We start from the raw sequence: 20,082 nt of genomic DNA on the forward strand, positions 1-20,082 counted from the left end.
ACTTATCGGGTTCATAATCAAAATGTAATCTGTTTATTACAGAAATGTATTCGACACTTGTTTTGCATAAGCAAAGTGAATGCATTTATTGACACAGGCATAATAATTACAACAACAAGCTCAGCCAGCTAACACATTATTAACATAGCAAGAACTCATAATGAATTTCTAAATAATTTACAATATTTAAATATACCACTCTGCATACTTCTTTCTATATGATTTTCAATGTGCTCAAGGGGTTTATCTTTAGAAATGTAGGTTTTAGACATTAAACCAGTGGTTCTACATGAGATCTACATGAGCATTATTACACACAGCCTACACATTTTTTAATTAAACCGTTTCTGTTAGACACCTGTAGATACACTTATTTTTGTGTTAACTTCTGATTAGTTACATGAAACAGGGTCAAGGCATATTGAGATCTGGTGAGAATGAAAAGCAAAGATTAAGATTGAAGATGAGTGAATGTGGGAAACATGATTTTTTTTCCTTAGGTCAGCTCCTCTTGTTTATAACTTCACCTTTTATTGACAGATAGCACAGTTTTTTTTTTTGTGAACAGTAATTCTTTCTGTTAATGTATCCAATTAACCCCACTAATGAGCTAATCAGCAGTGTAAAATATGTGTAAAATCACAGAGGGTGTATGATGAATGGAGATGTACTCAACTCTTCCTATAAAGAAAAGTGCTTTATTGCGCTTGTTAAAGTGGCAATGTCTTCTCAGGCACAGAGGGTAATTCATCATCAAGGTCTGTGACAGTGCCAAGCCCTGATGAGAGAGAGGTGGCAATAAACCCATCATAAAATGATTACTCCAGAATGTAGAGCAATTAAAATGTCTCTGTGTATCAGTGTCATTGAAAGGGAGGGTGGCTTGAGAAATTCCCCAGGATACGTCCCACCTTCCTGCTTTTTTGAAGGTGATATGCAAATCACAGGTCCTTTACCAGAATGATTATAGAAAAACATGAATGTGATAGAAAAGCTGGGTATGCCTACTGTGCATTTTTTAACTTACCCTATTATGTACTTTACTGAATCCAACAAAAGGTACAAGGAACCTGAGTAATTTATCACAGGGTGAGTGACAGGAGAATGGGATAGTCTCTGTGGGCAATGTCTTTGTTGAATCAGGCTCCTAAAGATTGAAAAGGAAAATTCTGACTCATACATGACAGACTCTATTTAAATTACATTATCCATAACATGATTTTTTTTTTTTTTACTGATTGTTGTGTGGAACCTTCTGTGCACTTCTGAGAACATAAAATGTCCTTTTGTTTTGTTTCAATTCTTCACCTGCATTTAAACGGATGGCACTGTATTTAAAAACAACTCCTCACAACCCCACTTTGTTTTATTTGACTTGATTTAAATTTCTATTCTGGAAGGAAGTATAAATCAGCAGCTACAGTCCTTGACTATTGGACATACTTTTCCCTTAAGCAATTGTAAACCAGTATTTAGTATCGTGTAAATACCAAATCACCAGTTCAGGCTAGGTCCTTTTTTTTTGGACCTTGAAGATAGTCTGGCATGGAAGCACAGTGCTTTGCCAAAAAGCCTGGATTCCACAAAGGTCCTCTTAACGCTTCTTCAAAGGTGAGTGATGGTATTTCAGAAAGTGCAATGGCTCCTTACCTCTCTGCTGCACATGCTCTTCATATATGTAGGCTTAAATATAACATTTTGAGAAAAATATACTGATTTAATGGCTATAAAATGAAAGTCTGCATTTGTTTTTGTTTTTTCAAACAGAACACAAATGCCAAGCTATGTAATAATTTAGTTATTATAACTGAACTTGTTTATAATGAAAGAAAAACAGCAACATATACATCCATAGCTGCTTTATGCAATCATGGAGTTTAATTAAAAATATGATTTATTCATATTAAATGTGTACTATATACATATGTGGTGCCATTGTACACAGAGAAACACCATTAATCTCCTCCTCAGAGCGTGAACCCAAGCATTGAAGGTGATAATAAATACATCATCCTAAGTCTTTTGTGGGGGTCTGTTTATACATTTAAAGGCACAGCAGCTTGTAGACATGGTCTTTAGTCTCCCAACTGTATTGTTTATGCAGTGAAAGCTGAGATTTATTCCCTGCCACTGCAGAGTGATGCTTCATTATTAACCAGAAGTGATGAAAGCCCAGTTATGTCTGTGCTGTTTCAGATTAAAGGACTCATCCAGGAATCCTGCAAAACTCTTGCAGGGAAGATGCAGGGAAAATACATGTGTCCTATAGGAATCCTGCAGCATCTCCTACAGGAATTTGTATTTGCCCTGTCTTCGCTGTACATATTTTATTGTAGTGCTGGAGGATACTTGCAGGAATTTGTAAGACTCTTTTCCACCAAATCCTGCAAAGTTTCTGCAAGTCCTCTTCAGGGTTTGTGTGTGTGTGTGTTCGCCCTTGATAATCTTCGATGATGCTTAAAGAACAGAACAAAAAGAGCCCATCAAACATCCACTCCAGCTATATTATTTATTAGAGCGCAGACTCAGGAAACCAACAGGAAGTCAATTGTGGAAAGAGAACAAAGGGTGCCTTTGGGGCATTTAATGATAACATAACTCTCCCCGTGTGCCATGCGATTTTATAAACCATGAAAGCATTGCTCAGCTGTGTAAATTGTTGTCATGGAACCAAAGCTTAATTATGTATTGTAAATCACCATAGACGGAATCCATGTCTGGATCCATTTGCCTGTATTTTCCTGTTTTTTTTTAAACGTTAAAAGTATATATACATTTGATAAAAAAATATATTCCCAAAATGTATTTAGTGGATAACAAACAATTTACTTATTTATGTTGGCTGTTTTTACAGACCTCTGAAACACTTCACCCCCTCACTTTCACAAATACTTAGACCTCTTGGTGTCATGGTTGGAGCCATACATGTATGTATTTATTTTTAAGAATATCAAATACGTCGTACACAATTTTATAACCTCTAAGAATTCACTTTTATTCTGCATTTGTCTTTTAAATCTAAATTTAAACCACTTGAGTTCAAACGGTAGAAGTATTAGAACCCCAATACCTGAAGAAGTCAAACACTCACATGCTTTAATGATGCTTCCTCCTGAGTGGGATACAGACAGCCCTCTTCAGATATTTGGACTTATCTAATAAAATCATTGTGCGGAAAAAAGCATTCTGCATTCTGGAGACATATTTTGATTAAAACCTTTCTTCTCCTCCTTGTTGTCTGTGCAGATGAAGAGCTGCTCACTATCAGTGTGACCATTTATAGTCCTGCTTTTCATTCTGCTCATATTGTTTGGACTGACACCATAATGCTGTGTTACTCTTCTATCTCTAGCACAGTAGCTGAAGAGGTCACCTTTCTAATTTTTGCCTTGATATTTTGCTGGAAAATCTTTATTAAAGGGGGAACAAAAGATAATGTTTTTCAGCTTTTTACTTTCACAGATTTTATTGCTAAATACTAAATATTGTGTTCTTTGAATATTCACATTCACTATGAGACTGTGTAGACACAGTTTGTACATTAAATACTATGTATACAACATTATATACTATTTATACAACTATTCAATACATTAGTATCGTGTGTTCTATATTTTCAGAAGTATATTAAGCTTAAGATTAAGATTTAATAGATAGTATTGTAGCAGTGCATTTCCTGCAGTGTAGTGAATGTGCTTGAAGCATGTATGAATCTTATATTCTGCTTATGCAAGTGAAACACTTTGAAACTTGGCCTGTGATGCTCAGTGCACTCCACAACTGAAAATGTCTCCTGCCATGGTTTTTATGCCACTTAATTGCAAGACTGAACGAATAATTGAGTTAATTACTCAAGAATCACCTGATCCTTAGCCAGTGGTTGGCGACTTGTATTAATTGACTGAGGTTCTTCAGGACTGGGGTCGGACATCACTGGAATATGGCATGGAGTTAGGGTCACACGACACAATTTCTACAATCCAACCAGATTTTGAGAAGGGTGGGCAGTCCACACTTAATGACTGTCTTTTGCGTCGTGAAGGAGCACACAGTACACGATCGCTTAAGTACTATGGCAAGCCAAATTGTCATTTAGAGATATCTCAACATAACTCTATTTGAAGATATCTCGAATTGAATTACATTCAAGATATCTCAAATTGACTTCCTGTGAAATAGCTGTATGTTTTGTATGAACTTCCTGTCTATTTTAAGATATCCGAAATAGGACAGGAAGTCAATTTGAGATATCTTGAAATTGAGGTTAATTTGAGATATCTCATTTAAAGCAACAATTTGAGATATCTTGAAATGGAGTGTTAAACGAGATACCTCATATTGAATCTCAATTTGAGATATCTCAAATTGAATTAAAGATATCTGAAATTGAATATGAGATATCTCAAATTCAATTCAAGATATCTTGAAATGGAGTTAGAGATATCTGCAATTCAGTTTAAGATATCTTGAATTGTATTTTGAGATATCTCTAAATGACAATTTGGCTTGCCATATAAGTACAGGGGGTCACATACTTAACGACTGATCTGAAATCCTTTGTCGTGGGGAGCTCAGACACAGCCTCTAAACTCCCCAAATCGCACGGAAACACACATGATCCATTCAGAGAAAGAGTAAACAGACATGGACCTGGACATTTACAGGTCATGTTCGTGTAGCGCTCCACCAATGGGATCGGTGGAATTCTGCAGACCTGTGTGGAACTGCGGAAATCTGCGCAACACAATCACTGATCACGTCACCCTACACGATCGGTGCAGATCGAGTCATAAATATTAATCATGTTTAATAAAATTGTAGGGGCTTCACAAGGGATTGGATTAGAGGCCGATTGATAGCATCTAACACCAAATGTATATCGGTGGCGCTGCTTTTCGTCACGATCAGTGCAGATTTGTCAGGAGGGCCAAATCGGGATAAAAATGCATAGTGTGACCTTAACTTTAATGTCTAATGATTCTGCTGAACATCTACATGTACATCAACACATTTGAACCCAATTCCCAGATCTGGCTTCTGGGTTTCTGTGGGGCATCCAGGACTCGCATCAGTGATTCTTGTTCTTCTCTCGATATGAAACATGTGGCATATTCCATGACTGACCCCCTATTCACACTGGGTTCGCTTGTTTCATGCTTTGAAACAATGTATAAGTGTGCTGGCTGTTCACACTTGCCTTGTGTACAAACGTTCTGAGTTCATTTGGAAACGAACTTGGGTTAATTTTCCCATAGGTACATTCTGCTGCCTTCTACCACAGTATCATTTTCATTTCGTTACACCTACACCAAGACGACAATGTAACTTTCTCCTGCTCCCTGCTGTAACAAAGTCATATGAAACTATTGGAAATCTATGTAGCTGATTTTGATTGACAGGTCTGTTTGTCTGCATTTTGTTTAGAGACCTTGTAATTCACAGGATGCACAAAACTCTGTAGCAGTTTCTTTCTCTTCTACTACTTGTTAATGGGGCATGACTGCCGATTAAATTAAAACATTTAATCTGCACAAATTACATAGAGCACACATTTAGAATATGCAAGTTATAATTTAAATAGTCCAGCAGTCCATTAATATAGAGAGATGACCTTTTGTCTCTGATTAATGGCATTTTGCTTTCCTATGAGATTCTTTATTTTGTGTTTACTTCTAGTAGGTTACACAATGAATCTAATCACAGTATAATACGGAGGCAGGGTGCTATTTGAACTGGTGTGCAAATGTCATCAGATTGTCCGTAGACAATACAGCATCAGTAACCGCAGTGCTCAGGCAAACAATTAAATGTTTACTTTCAAGCTGATTCAACCAGTCTGCTCATGTTCATATTATTATTTTTCATCTGAATTATTACCATTATTTTTCTTCCATTTTGATGAAAGAATTTCATGGACATTATATTTAAATCTGATTGTTTAGTTCCATCTACTTAATTAAGGGTAATAACGAGAATTAGGTTTGATTGGATACTACCATTTAACTAAATAAACTTGCTTCTTCAGTTAATTAATCAAAAGGTTAATATGTTGGTACTATTGAACATTATTTCCTGCTTACTTTTGTAAGTTTATTGTGAAGAAAAAAGCTATTTATTTACAGCAAAGACTTCAACTAATATATTTTCCCCCACTGTATGATGCACAAATTGCATATATAAATGTATTTTGCATGTTTTTTTTTATTTTATTTTACTAAAATAAAATGATATAATAACTAAACTACTCTCTGTATTTTTTTATTTCTGAATATATTTTGCCTGGAATGTAATGATATAAAAATAATTTTCTAACATGTATCTTACAATGGTTTGACAAATAATGCTTATTGTATTTTGTATTACTGATTGTATTACTGCAGTGTTGTACTCTAAAATGTTTCTTAGGGTGTCTGGGTGTAATTGGTGTTTTGCTCCACAGCAAAGTAAGCAAGTTTGATATTTAAATAGCATCACCTCTGAACATTTATTTTGACATTCATGTGTTTATGTTATGTGTTTAAGTGGTAGGTGTTCAACAGTACTTTTATTATATGAACCACTTAATGACTGCATCCTACTTGCAATGAAAGTAAAGTGATCCGTTTTCAAGTGATCAGAATATCGGAATTGATACCATTGGTATTAGATTTCCATGATTTAAATTGAGGCTTACAAGGTTTTACAATCCTAATTACATCTTTACAAGTCTTAAGAGTATCCAATAAATTAAGACATCTTGATTAGGTATTAATTTTCAGACAATCACATGCAAGATATGTCTGATGCTTTGTTCAGATTGTTTTGTGCACGTACTCTCTGGGGTTTTACATGCTGACAGCAGTATCCTGAATACTCCCTTAAAAAGAATTTAGCTTATTACAGAATGTTGACGAAATGTCTAAAAGTTGAGCCTAGTTTTGCCTGCGAACTAAATGTTAAGTGTTCTGACGCCAATCAGAAAATGTTTAAGTATGCTGACTTCAACCAACAATCAAGACAACTTCTTGCTCTCTGATTGTTTTTGTCTGCATTTTCTGAACAGGGAGATTGTCATTCTTTTCATTCCCAGCCTTGAGGTGTAAGAAACGATATTAGTATGCTTTTTTCTGAAAGCTCCTGAGTGACTTAAAACACATGTAGACTGTTACTTTGATAGCTTCATATTTTATAAGGTGTAAACATGATAACATGAAAAGGCAGACATGCATATGAAATAGCTTGTATATATAACATCTATTTAAGCATTCTTGCAGTATTTTGTTTTGTATCCTTCTTTCCAAACTCAGTTGTACTCAGTTGTACTCTTGGTTCTGCAATGCAGAAATGCATTATTTAGCATATTAAGTAGTTCAGAAAGGCTCCCTTTTATAGCCAATTTTACAGACAACCACTGAACTCAACTATTCTAACTAAATTCAACCTAGTTCCATAAAAAACTCTGAAGTTTCTTTTCTGTATTATAATTTATTTACATTTTGTAAGTTGTTTTTTTTTCCAAATTGTTTTCATCTTGAGTTCACAGCAAATACATTTCTGCTGAAGAATAATATATTTGCTAATAACACTTTGAAGAATGTATTAAAGATTCATTAATTAAAATAGTATTCACTTTTCCAGAGATTGAGATCCTGTGAAGAAATTAGTTGTCCTTAACTGCTATGAAATATTCCTGCCACCTCTCAATCAATGGAACTGTTTATTTTGTTTGCTTGTGTACGTGCATATTTTAATCAGTTCACACACACACACACACACACACACACACACACACACACACACACACAACACATACACGTAGAACTGTACTTTACTCTGCTATTTTGTTAGATTGGTTCACAGCCGATTCGTACAAACACTTGCCAGGAAAAAATAGGACAAAAAACAACATTCATTAAATATTATTTTTGCCTGTCTTTTCTTGCTAAATTGGTAGCATCTGCAAAATGACAACCGTAGATGATTGAAGGTGCTAGGCTAGGCATATCTCAGGGACTGTATAAACATTTTGCAGTTTAAGTACAGTAAAATATGAATTAAGAGGCAAAACATCCATCATCAATTGTATCCATGCGTTAGATTCAATTCTGTTGACTTGCTCTTTTGATCACAACTTCATCCTGTTTGTACATATTATGTATGTATGTACTGTAACAGACAAGGAAATACAGAATGAAGCATAGATGATCTCACCTTCATATAATAGAGTCCTAGGTCCTGTTATGTTTAGAAAAAAGCTACTATTCTAAAAAGTAAAAAAAAAAATATATATATATATATATATATATATATATATATATATATATATATATATATATATATATATCTTTTTTTTTTAAAGTGACCCGGGACAATAAAAAAAGAAGGGATGTTTAGATCTTTAAATTCAGAACTATTACAATTTGCTACTTTGGCAGATATAATGAACAAATCCACTGTAGGCTTTGGTGTAGAGCCACTGCGATTGGTTGGGATTAATCTATCTATGCAATTGCTTGTGCTTCACTGGTAAACATGATCAGACTAGACTATAAACAGAAAGTGTATCTCTTTCTTGAAAAAGTTTTGTCCTTTTTTGTTGTTTGAAATTGTAAAATATCCTGTTCAAAACTCAGAAAGCTAGATGTTGGTTCTGACTTTTAAACATATTTATCACCATAAGAACGTTAATGTGACATATTAATGTTAATATGGCATTCTTTTGTATTCATAGAAAGCGATCATTTAAATAATGAGTTAAATAATTTAAGCGTATACAAAACAATAGCCATTTATTGAATTTCCAGCTGTCTTCCCCTCATTGCCTGGTGAATGAATAATTATCAGTCCCCCGCTGTGAATCTATCAACTCAGAGCTAACCGTCTGCCTAATCCAGATGCTTATTCATGATCCCCACCCAAAATAAAATAAACATCGGCCAAGAAAAAAACTGATGCACTGCAAGCACTATGTACATACAGTAAGTTTCATGTCTTTTTATATGATATACTCTATGCGTGTGTGTAAACTGCATATAGCAATGTTGTGCAGGACTTTGCTCAACAACAATCGGACACACTCAGATAACAAGGTTGCCATCAGCCCCTGCCTCCACTCTCACAAGACTTTACACGATGCCTTAGCGTGAAAACTGTTGTCTGAACCCACCTATCACGTCTCTCAGTGTGTAGTGGAAAGCTTTGTCAAGAAGTGAATCAGGGAAGAGTGTCATGGCAACCTAAACAGACAATTCGTAGGCTTCGATGACCCTTACTAACACTTCAGACTTCAATTTTCATATTGTATCTATTTAAAAGAGAGAAAGAGAGATGTCTGTCTTGAACAACTCCATAGAACATGGAATATGCCTTAAGAGATGTTTTAAATGTTGACTGGTTTACTGAGATTGCACCTACATGGAAAATGCCCCTGGAACTTGCACATTTGGCATTTGAATCTTATGTTATCAATATGTGCATTCATTCCTTGCACAGCATGTGGAGAACTGCTTGGCGGGCTGGCCACCTGTCAAAGGGCTAGGTAAATCTCATGTTGCTGACAGTCTTTAGGGACCAATTCTGACACCAGCAAGAAAGGCCTTGAGGATCTCAGCATGTGAAATGCAGTTCGGGTCTTACGCCCCAAGCAGTGCCAGTAGAGATAGAGAAGCATGCGACAAATTTGCCTTTTGGGAGAGATAAATCCCACTTAGTTATAAAACATCATAGTGGACTATAACAGACAGGAGATAAAGGCTTTCAGCTAACTACATGCATTCAATCCTGTAGCTCCATGGCTGGCTGGATCCATGAAAAAATATCATTGTCTTTATTGAATAAAAATAAATCAGATTATCCACCTTATTTTCATGATGGCTTGTCATTCATGACTGAAGATCCGTGGGGAACGCCACCTTGACCTTACTAGTCCTGGGGGATTTACATTGGCAAATGTAGTTTGTCTTGACTTGCCTCAGCAGTTACCACAACTTTTACAAAGGTGCATTGTGGGGCAAGAGGATTCGCTATTGTAAGAGCCTTTTTGGTTGTTTCCTCAAATCTGATTATTCAGTGGATAATTAATCATTCTTGCTCAGGTATGAGTTTCATGAAATGGATAAGATCAAATTGAATATAAAAAAAATAAAGTGACAATTCTAATTTTAACCATCTGAAAGCAGTGGTGGCATGTTTATTTTCTAATGCTTCAAATAATTCAAAGCTAGAATTAGTTTACTCACTATCTTAGAAAAATAGATATTTATATTTTCTTCTACTTATTTTCTGTGCGACATAGGTATTGTTCTCAACAACATGCAATAATGTAACATGAGGGTGAGTGTACTGTGTCTTGTTTACATAGGTCACTAATTGTGTGTGTTGCTGTGGTTAATGACTTTCTTCAGTCTGAGAGACTTGATTAATAAGATGTGGCACCTAACAGATTTGTGGCATATATATATTAATGAAAAATGGTAATTGTAAAGCTTTAGTAAAATAATTTGTGATTTCCCATGTTTGTGTTTTACTCATTCAGTTTAAATTTTTTGTTGCTGTTTTAAAGTGCCTACTGCATATGTGTAGAACTTTGTTTAATTATAGTTTCGAGACTCTGAAAGTACTCCTTATTTATTTTCAATAACCTCAGTCAGCTCAAAACTCATTCTCACAATACTTATATGTATACTTACACAATCCTTAACCTAATCTGGGGCAAAAAGCATAAAGATTTCTATAAAAAAAAAAAAAAAAAAACTATTTCAGCATGTGAAAAAGAGCACAATTTTGCATTTTTGAAGGAATGACTTAACTGTCGCATACAATGGCAAGACTTAAAAACCAGCATCTTCACAAATCAAAATTCAGTCTTTTGCAAACTCTTAGACTTTTGGTCAACATATTAATCAAAGTTTGTAATCAGGAAAACAAGCTGATCGGGTTTAATAATCAATAAGCAGCAGGCTGATGTGAATTGAATACTTCTTGCTTAAACACGTGAAGACATGCAAATTAATACCTGCCTTGTTTAGTTTGTATTTGCGTATTGTGTATTTCCTTTAAATCGTAAAAATATTTGATTTTGAAAGGGTTAATATGGGAAATTACATCTTACGAATTAGAAGCACCACCTTCATATTCTTTATGGTTTCGGATGTGGATAGACAGTGCAGTCACAAAGTTTCGAAGTTCCGAAGTTCGAACTGGTTCGTGGAAACCGATGGCAAAATTCGACACCGCTGTGCGATACGGTGAGTGGTACGGAAGACTCCGCCGTAGGATGACTTGAAACACAGCCAGATGCATGTCACTCACACGTTGCTTCAGGGTGAGCAGCTGTTTCACTTCTGTACAGACATTCACAGTGTGTGCTGAGTGGCATTCAATCGCTACAGGATCTTTAGTAATTTTGCTGACTTTGATTCTCCTCCCAGTGCTTTGCCTTCTATAATATCCATGGCAGTGAAGGAGTGCAAGGGATCCCATTTGCTTTATTAGTTATTTAGTCTTTAAAAGGCATTTTATGACCGCCTGTACATATCACGGTGACCGGATGTGACCGGAAACTAAAGTCACGCGCTTTGAATGGCCCAATCGCCCTATTAATTATTAATTATCAATCGTGACCACTCTGTATATTATTATTATTTACATGCAAATGCATTACTGACAGGAAATAGTCTTTCTTACGGAAGGTGTTAAAAGATTTTTAATTTGATTCATACTCTTTAGACCTTGTTTACTATAAATTAAAACCACATTGTCTGTTTTAATTGGGTTCATGATCTGCAGAACGTTGTGTCATGAACGTGCAGTAAAAGAAGAATAAGAAATGGGAGGCAGATGCTTTTATTGCTAGCCAGTGCCATTATCAAGATTAAAAATACTGAATGTGTCGAATGATTAAGATTGAAGTACAAGTGTGTGATAAATTAAGATACCTTTTTTTATTACTGCCTCACAATATCATTTTATGGATTTGCTTGATTTACAATTGTGAATGTCTCTTGCCTCCACTTCAGATGTGCTGATTTAGTCAGACCCACTGGTGGTCAATGGTTATACTCAATCAGATAAAACCAAGTAAAACAATGAAACTACAAATTATGAGGTAGCTGGACAATCCAAATGTATTGAGAAAGATGTTAGCATGAAGTATTTTGTATGAACAACAGTGAATCTTCGGGATACATTTAACCAAGATTATTTGCTAAGATTATTGAATTTTGGCCTGTCAGTGTCTGTTCTTGTTTATTCGAACAGCCCACATCGTCGGTTTTATCTCTGTAGAGTGTCTGTTTTTAATTAGATGTACAAAGTAATGCTTGGTGAACATATTGTAGCACGGTGTTGATTGTTTATGCACTTACGTCCTGTAGTTTCCTCACAGTGGAAACTGCATCTTCTTATATAATGTAGGAATTGACATGGATATATAGATATTAAAGATATGCTTAGAGAAACAGTAATATGTACATCTATTGTGTGCTCATGTATTTCAGCAATGAAAAGCGTTGGACTGGAGGAAAATAGATTGATAGATTGAATCTGAGCTCCTGAGTGAGAAAGATACAGTGTTTGCTCCTAAAATTGCATGCCTTCTGGTAAAAGTCATATACATCTTTAAATGAAACTTACAGAACAAGTTCTCTACTTTTAAAAACTGCAATTATTTTATATTAAAAAAAAAACATTAATTTCCACATGAAAATTATTGCTACAGGTCAAGGTCTGGGTAGCTTTTTCACTTTTTCATGTTGTAGAAGAAGAAGAAGAAGAAGAGTCATTGTTCTTCCATAGGGAAATAATAATTCAAATCTCAGTTAGCTTGAAGTTATTCCAAAATAGATATTAAACCAGTTATTTTAAACCAGATCTTCATGGATTAAAAACAAGATAAAAAGGTTGATATGCAAGAGATCAAATAGAAAGGTTTTAACTCAGAACACATAGGAATAAATTTGCTGATGGTTTTTGTTCGTCAAGTAATATTTTATTTCAGATTTATTTCTGAATTTCACCCCCCCCCCCCTCAGAACACAGATATTAACTGCAACCATTTCATACTGCTTTTATGTGTGATGTAGCAGTTTGGATGATAGTACTAATGATGCTTCTAAGAACATTGCTAAAATAAACATTATGGAGGAAGCTTTATTTTCATGTAATGTACTGTACGTTGATTGAAGAAATAATAAAACAAACCGATTATCTCTAATGGTGCCTTTCAAGACCCTCTGTCTCCTTTCTGTAAATGAATCCAGTGATCTAGTGAATTTATAATCGCTATTAGAGGAAGATTTCCTATAGAGGTTTAAGGAACAAGTTGTGGAGTCCTAAAGAATATCAGTATATATTCCCACTTGTTGGAACAATTATAAAGGTAACATGACTGTAATGACTGTAACTGTAACTCTCTCTTCATTGTCCGCATATTACCTTCGGAAATATATTAGTGAAGAATAATGACCTTTGAACCAATGATGCTTGAAAATTCCAGGTCTGAGGTCTAGGAATATATGTGGCAATAAAAAAAATATTTCTAGAAAGCATTTTAATATCATTTTTTTATTTTTATTTTTGAGCTGGCTTTTCATCTTGTAATACCCATTCTTAAAACTATGGGATCATCTGTGCTGTTACGTGAATGAGAGAAAAGGAGCAAGGAGAAGGAGTGAAAGAAAAATTACAACTTTAAGAATCTGAAGAGAAATCAATGTGACATTTTAATACACTTTGAAGTTTCTTCACAGCTTGAACTCCCTCAACTTTTGTCTCCTTTTATTCCCTCTGTATTCATTACATTTCCATATAAAGCAGCCTCGCCTGTGAAATACCAGCTATCTCTCCTGGAGAAATAAATACTTGCCACAAAGATAGTGACAATCCATTCAATTAAAGCTCCATCTTTGAAAAGCTGATAATAACTTTGATCATTGCATTTGTATAATTAAGGAAGAGGCCTTGTGGTTTAAAGGCCCCCCTCTCCCGTACTTTTTTCCTAGCCTTTGAAATGGGGATGGCTGATGTGTTCTGCCGAGGCAGCAAGCATCGTGGGTAAGTCCCAGGATCCTTTGGTGTCACATCTATCTGCATCCCCCAGACTACCGGCTCGTTGTGCCGGTGACAGTGATTAGACAGACCCCCCGCTGGTCACAGATGGAATGAGGCTGAGCGATAAGACGAGCCTCCATCTTCCACACCTCAGATCCGCCAAGGGGGGAGCTCCTTCATCACAGGCGACCCTGATCGGGAGCCATTTAAACAAGTGCAAGAGAAATATTGGGGTAATTACTGAGCGCAGGGAGGGGGTAGCCACTATCAACAGGATTGAGAATGCCAGCCACTGAAACAGCTCGGAAAAAAATTCTTCACTGGGCGGATTAAGTGGCGCTCAATCTGTCAAGGCCTTTGAAATAATAACTGCTGAAAGTTTCCTTTCTTAAAGCTGCAGGGTAGTATGAGTACCACGGAAGGGGTAAAAGGGAGGGCGGAAAAAGGATTTAAATCCTTTTCTATGTGGTAATTCTTAGTAATTTTGTTTTCCACACGGATGTATTGCCACAGGGCTGTTAAGCTCAGAACAGCAAAGCCGAAGAAACATGAAGAATGGGATGGACAAAGCCAAAGCATTTCCTTCTTAAAACCGAGGGTGGCCAAGGCAGGTATAAATGCTTCACTCCTTCTCTAAGTAGGTATAGGATGAGGGGCAATTTAAATTTCTATTTGGTGTTGTTGTACTCCTACTTATTTAACCACTTCATCCCATATGAGGCATTCAGCAGTTTTTGCTGAGGTAAAAGCTTCAGGGCTTTCGCAACACGCTAAATCACATCAGTGGAAACTCAAAAAAACTGCATATTGGGATATTCGTTCAGATTCTCATTCTGTATAAATATTCAACAGCTGATATATATACTATACACATATCACCGTGGAAAGAACTCACTTTAATACCCCAAATGGATTTAGAAATGTATGGAAGGGGTATTTATTAAGAAGTGTTTGAGAGTAAAGGATAAAGGTTATGATGGTTGAACAAATCTCAGGTTGGAATTGCTGATAGTGTATCAAAGTATATCAGTCAAATGGGAATTTCTCTCTCTAATACTGGTGTTGGACAGATACAGCTTGCTGTATGTGGTCTATTTTATTTTCAAAAGATGCATACATTTTCAGAATTGTACAAAATATGAAGACTGTTATAGACATATAAAAGACATATAAAAGACATACCAAACGTTGATCAGAGATGTCTTCTCTTGCAGTGTGGATTGTGTCTAAAGTACCAAGGGTCATTTTTAGAAGTGCGTTCAGTGTGTCACTCCCCTTAACAGCAGAAAAGGCCATGCTGTTGTGCTCCACCGACCGATTATCTCCATGATTGCCTGCAGTATGCTGTGGTGCTCCTGGAGAAAAAGGAAACCAGCAATCGGACAGTGTCATGATGGATGACAAGGCAGACAAGGGAAGCACTGGAGCTCATGTCGTAAGGTGTACAGCACTCAAAGACATCTGAGACATAATTCCAAGAGCTCTGCCAAAATATCAGTGAGGCAGGTCTGTGAACACTTCTGTGTTTCACTATAATATGCACACATGTAATACCTACCCAGGCACCTTTTCCATTAGTTAACATTTGATGCTAATTGTTACAAACCTGAATGGTTTGGCTCCATCTTTCTGGAAGACTTGTTATGCAGATATGTGTATTAACACAACCTAGGTTCTACAGACTCTGAAGTGACAAAATCAATGCTTCACTCAATGATAAGTCATCCTACTTTCTCCATGACTGTGAGATATGTCCATATTTTATTATTGTGTCTTAAAACTTATTTTTATAAACTTTTATAAGGTGTAAATGATACTGATAGTACAATCATTTTTGTTATTTCTAAGATATATTTTGTATACATATGGCTTAGTGCTAGTGCTTTGTTACATACTTGTTGTAAAATAGTATGTCCACAGCTCTAATGTACTCTTGGGACTTCTGAAGGCATGGTATTAAGCTTCTGAACTTAATATTAACTGAATCTGGTTTGAAGATGACAGTGTTAACTGTCATACAGACATGTATGTATTTATACCTGAGATTTTATCATACGTTTTTCATCTGAGAATGGCAGGTGGTGGGGGATGAATTCTTGTTTAAAGGATTTAAAGCATCGAATATTTTAGGGAGATGGTTCAAATACATATTACTCAAGAGAGCAATGGAATCAGTCCTGACTTAGACAAATAACACAGGGGGTAGATTTGCAATAAAATATCCCCAGGACCCCCCACAGAAATACCTATTTCAAGGAGACTCTTATCAAATCCAACAAGACCCAACTTGAGGTCCAGTAGTATTAGCAATAGATAAGCCACTTACTCAGATCATGTCAACTGAAAACGTTTGTGAAGTATAACACTGTCAAAAACATTCAGTCAGCCAAGTTGGAAACCTGAAAGTAATACTTCCTCTGTGTGGAACAGGAGTCTGAATTATTGAATCCACAAATGAAAACTTGTAACCAAGCACAAAACAGAAGCTCTAGACATAACCGACAGAAAGCATATTGTAAATTATGCTAATTGGCTGTTTTTCCTATCATAATAACAATAATAATAATGAAAAACTATATACACAAAATCACATAAGAAAAAAAACTATAATTCCTGAATAACCATAGTACAATTCTCTATTAACAAAATCTCCGAACTGACTTTTTTGTAATAAGGGCCGAAATGGATTATATGAGAGGATTCAGTCATTAACACAGGCTCTCTCATTAAGGGCCCCTGTGGCATTCACCCAGCTATTAAAAATGTATTGTTTCCCAAGCAAACAGATCAGCCCAGCGCAGGGGATTAATTGAATGGGGAAATTCCATATGAAGAATGTCACACGAACACCACCCTTATTAAGTTTCATCAAGAGGCAATTTTGAGGCGCAAATGTCAAAATACTAAACCTTAAAAGAGCAGTTTAACCCTGCATTTTATGACAAAAAGCTGACCGAGAATAACACAGAAAATCTTATAGCTTTGTAAGCTCTTTTCTTGGGCTGCATTTCCTCCATCTATTGTTATTGTCAATTCTAGTTGCCAACAAAAATAAAAGAGTTACAGCAAAATGTGCAACGAGAACAATAGGAAATGTACATGTATAGTAAGGCATGTGTAGTAATTGTGGAGTAGTGATCTTTGAAGACAAAAAACAAAATGAAAAATATTGAAAAAGCATTTATTCTGCAACATATCAAGATCACACTAGACATGAAGCAGAGAATGGCATATAATGTTTAAATAATGTGTACATGGGCAGATATTCTAGTCTTTTACACAGGAATTTTGTTGTGCATAAAATTAAAGGTTAAGTAATCTTAAAAGTTTGCAAAGTTTTCGTAAAAACGTATTTCACCACAAAGAACAATACAAAATAACAAAAACTTCTTCTAGATTTTTTTTCAATGTTGTCAGCAAAGCCGAGGAGAAAGTCAAATCCACGCTCCCCAGTGCACCCGTTCTGTGGTAAGTCTCCCTTTGATTAGTCAGCATTGACAAACTAGCATGGTCAGACTGAGCCACCACAAGCCAGAGACACTGCAAAAAGCTCATTGATCTTCTCAATGAGATTCAAAGACTGCCATTTTAAAACTGGGAGAAATAATCCATTAATTCTTCTGGACAACTCCCAATCTGTGCAGTTCAATCTTACTAATAAACAAGCTACTGAAAAAGTGCAGTAATGATTTTGGATGCAGTATACATAATCCTGTCATCTAGATTCATGCTCAGGCTGATATGTGGCAGTACACTAAGAAAATCTGAATCATAATAAAAAAATCTGTGACGCTTTTTACTATATTTTGAAGGGGATGCCATACAACATTCTGCTGCTTTTACCAGTAGTCATTATTGCTCAGTTATACTATAGGAAAGGATGGAAAGTTATGTGAAGTTTAACTCTAGCACATGCAGTACCATCCACTGTTGGTAATGCACAGAGGGGACATGTGAACATGCTGAGAGTGGGGTACATCAGTATTCAATTTGAAGCAAATAAGAAGGTTAAAACATAGTACCATGTTGTTATGGGTAGAACTCCATTAATGGAATAACCTTGTTATGCTGCAGTAGCAATGTCATAATGGCTATGCATTGCAATGGATAGATATCTACTGCACCAGACAAACAGAACACATTCTATTTTTGTGTCGTAATAGAAGAAAAGAGGATCCTAATCAATGCATAACCCAGTAGCTAATTTAATTAATCTTGTCCATGACGATTGTGTATAAGGAGGCATTACACAGATAGTAGCGCACTTGAATCTCAGTTTCCTCTGTAAAAGGAGAATCAATCTGGGTTCTAGAGGGCTTCTGTTAGCATGGACACTTTATAATACAACAGTGCATTGTTTGTAGCCACCTTTACACAACCCTGTCTTTTGTCATCACTTATGCTCTTTGTGCTGGAGCTCCCACATAGCTCAGCCAGTAAAGGACTTCACCCAAATACAATAAGAGCCATACTACCTTAACATCAATGGTCTGAATATAAGTTTGCCCATTTGGTTTGAGTGCATCTTGTCAACAACCCCTTTTGCTGGCTGGCTGGTTCCACGATTAAGCAAAGATGATGCAAGTTATCCATCGAGTCGAGAAACCACCCAGAGGGGCAGGGGCTGTGCAGTTACCCATGAGAACATGTGAACCTATCTGTATCAGAGCTGCCTATATGCAGTGTATCACTCCAAAATAACACCTTTTCTGTCTGCTATACATAGTTACACACACACCCCTGTAATCCTCTTTTGCCAGAGCTGGACTTCTGTGGGATAACCCAGCTCTGTGTGGTTTCTCGTTCTCGGATAACCGGCTAAATTTGAATTTGTTCGTAGGGTATGGGGGACCATTCAATTAAAAAAAAAAATGTTTTAATGTATTATGTACCAAAGTGGATATATCACTAAACTGTTGAGACTCTTGGTTATTTCTGCAGGATTTAACTGAAAATCACCTATTCGTAAATATCCATAAGATCATTTACAAATAATGTGTATTTATAGCTGTATAAGTATATTAATTGCAAACAAAACAGAGTGGGAAAATAGAAAGTGGGGACTATTAAAAATAGTCATGATGCATCACAAATGAGAGCTTGACGTTAGTGTGAGTCATCCATTAGAATCTGGAACTTTACTATCTATATAACTATTTTAAGACTCGTTCAAGGCAGCATATTAGGTCCTGAAGGATTGCATGTGGCCCCTGGGATACTCTTTGGGCATCTCAGGGTCAAGGTATCTTTTAGTAGGCCCCTACACCACTAGGCAGATTTCACAGTTCAACATCCGCAACCTTTGCATTGCAGGCCTTCTGGATCACAGTAATAAAAGGGGAATATACTGGCAAGCATACTGTATATCTCAAATGATTATACCCAGTTGCTAAATTCCTTCTAGAATTATGTGTTGGATATCAATTGCTAATTTAAAAAAAACAATGCACATACATTATCATCATCAGCCTTTGTCAATGCACTTGTGGATTAAGGCCTCTCTAACATGTTTCTACATATTTCTATCAACAGCAAAAATGTCTGACCTCATCCTCCCATATTCTATGTGGACTTCTACTTGGTCTTTTTCACCTCTCTCTTTCATCCGGATCATCTTCAGAGCCAGGTGGTAAAAGTTAAGAAGCTGAAATTTCAAACCATGCTGAATTTCCCCCAAATAATTGTGCCAAATAAAGGCGCTGCTATTTTGCATGGAGAATTTTGTACTTATCCATTTAATTTAATCAAAGCCATGCATTAACCCCAAATAAGTCAGTATGTTTTAAATGTTTGTGAAATACTTTGATTATCTAATTGGCCAAGCTGTTGCCGTGCTGTTCCTATTGTCCCTCATTACATTCAACAACCAGTCTAAAGTTCTACATTCCATCTGTTGAGGAGTCTATTGGAAAGTGTTCCCTTGCTTAGCTTGGTCCGTCAATATGGGATACTTTTCCTGCAGCAATAAACGCATCTGTTACTCTCTCTGTTTTTGTGGATTTGGTGAAGCATTTCTTGAATGATTATTGAAGTCATTTAAAGCGACCATAAGAA

The sequence above is a fragment of the Amia ocellicauda genome, chromosome 8 (genome assembly GCF_036373705.1).
Source record: "Amia ocellicauda isolate fAmiCal2 chromosome 8, fAmiCal2.hap1, whole genome shotgun sequence".
NCBI classification, from domain to species: domain Eukaryota; kingdom Metazoa; phylum Chordata; class Actinopteri; order Amiiformes; family Amiidae; genus Amia; species Amia ocellicauda.